The following is a 1976-nucleotide window of genomic DNA, read 5'->3' as shown; positions in this document are numbered from 1 at the left end:
AGTCATCAATCATAAAAAAAATAAATAAATAAGCAGACATCTTATGACATTTCAGGAAACCTGCATATCAAAATTTTAACTGAATTCACTAAAGTATGCTACAATCTTTTCATTATCATTTAGCTAACTGGAATTGAAAACAGAGAGAGGTTGTTATTTGAATTATTTGAATTCTCCAGAAGGGAGCAATACATAATTAAGGAAGACTGGTGTGTATCTGGTGTAAGCCATCTGACAAACATGCACGCCGATCGCTTGCGGAGGAGAACGGTCTGACTGCTGACACCGAGTGAACCAGCGGTGGAGCTCCGTGGAGAACAAGTTTCATCACGTGTTTCCGGCATTTAGAAGAGCGCTGGCGGAACTCCTCTTGTCTGCAGGCGGCGGGCTGAGATGGTGCGCACCCAAAAAGATAGTTCCGACCGGGTATGTAACAAACCACGCCCCCATTATCTAACGCCAACCGGTATTTTCAGCACGCCTAAATTCGACTAGCTACTTTAGTGTGGCTGAAGACAACAAAGAAGCGAAATCTTTATAATTTTATTTGACGTTTTCTATAAACATAAGCAGGTAAGAGAACTACTATAAGTTATTTATGTACTGGCAGGGAGTGCTGCCAAAAAGGGTGGTATTTTATGTCTTTTTGTGCAGGTCTTATGCGAAATTCTGTTCCCCTGTGAAAATCTGTTCCCCCTGTGTCGGGAGCGCGCACTGCAGCCAGAGAGGCGGATCCGTTTTCACGGCGCTTCTGATCGACGTCTCGGTAAAACAACTCATATAATCATGTCAAGGTTGTAACTTTCAGTTTAATCGGCTGCTAACAAAATTGTAATATAAATAAATAAACGAGGTCTCACGTGGAGGTCTTCTTACACCGTTTTGTGTTGTTTCTTTTTTAGTCACCAAGATAATCGGTCTTTCTCCAACTTTTGTCACTTAAGCCTGACAAATAAAAGTAAGTCACCAAACACGGATTTCCTACACATTGTGTGTATTTGTAATTTGTCATTGCTGATATAAGAGGGTGGACGCTGGTTTTCTGGTAAATTATTTTAGCTGCCTGAAGTAGTCAGTTCCCCCTCCCTAACATGGGAATAAATGAATTTATCAGTAAGTCTTTAACTGTATTTATTTCTCTCATTATCAACAATAAATCCTGTGATTTTAGTAACATTTGCTCATTATTTGCCAAAGTTACTTGGGGTCAACCAATTATTTTAGAAGCCTGAAATAATCTGTTTTCCTCTCCCTAACATGAAAACAAGTTGATTTACCAGCAAGTTTCTAACTGTGTTTAGTAATCTATTTGTGAACAATACATCCTGTAAATTTGGTAATATTTGCTTTTTATTTGACCAAGTTATGAAGGGGGAAAAATATTTTAGCCACCTGAACTAATTCAGGCAGCTGAAATATTTGGTTCTCCCCTCATAACTTTGGCAAATAGAGAGCAAATGTTTTCAAAATGTATGATTGAGGCACCAAAAATTAACAACTAGAAATTTCTTTTATTCAGCAAACTGTCATATTTTACGTTAGAACGGTGCTTTCCAGAAAGCCTACACTCTAATTTTTTTAAGGAAATGCTACCAGCACCCACCCTCTTATATCAGCAATGAAAAATTATAAATGCACACAATGTGTTGGAACGTGCCTGGTAACTAACTTTTAATTGTTAGACTTAAGTGACAAAAGTTGGAGAAAGACCGATTGTCTTGTCGATTAAAAAAACAACACAAAACAGTATAATAAGAACTCCACACAAGACCTTGTTTATTTATTTATTTATATTACAATTTTGTTAGCTGCCGATTAAACTGAAAGTTATATGAGTTATTTTACAGATACATCGATCAGAAGCGCCGTGAAAATGGTCTGATCTGCCTCTCTGGGTGCAGTGCGCGCTCCCGACATAGGGGTTACTGATTTTCACAGGGGAACAGAATTTTGCACAAGACCAGTGTAAAACATTT

At 38.1% G+C, this 1976-nt stretch overlaps 2 protein-coding genes across 3 annotated transcripts in view; both read left to right on the top strand.

Annotated features, from left to right (window-relative positions):
- The first annotated feature begins 329 nt into the window (after positions 1 to 329).
- Positions 330 to 1976, top strand: part of LOC103132196 (biliverdin reductase A-like) — a 15738-nt gene continuing 14091 nt past the window's right edge. The window contains exon 1 of the mRNA XM_007543960.2: positions 330 to 426. The gene's annotated coding sequence lies outside the window, so the exon portion shown is untranslated. The remainder of the gene's footprint in view (positions 427 to 1976) is intronic.
- Positions 439 to 1976, top strand: part of LOC103132198 (biliverdin reductase A-like) — a 47614-nt gene continuing 46076 nt past the window's right edge. For both annotated transcript variants that reach the window (XM_016667218.1, XM_007543964.2), the window contains exon 1: positions 439 to 573. The gene's annotated coding sequence lies outside the window, so the exon portion shown is untranslated. The remainder of the gene's footprint in view (positions 574 to 1976) is intronic.

Source organism: Poecilia formosa, unplaced genomic scaffold, assembly GCF_000485575.1.
Source record: "Poecilia formosa unplaced genomic scaffold, Poecilia_formosa-5.1.2 Scaffold954, whole genome shotgun sequence".
Classification (NCBI taxonomy): domain Eukaryota; kingdom Metazoa; phylum Chordata; class Actinopteri; order Cyprinodontiformes; family Poeciliidae; genus Poecilia; species Poecilia formosa.
The sequence above is the reverse complement of the archived record's forward strand: the minus strand, read 5'-3'. Positions and strand labels throughout refer to the sequence as shown.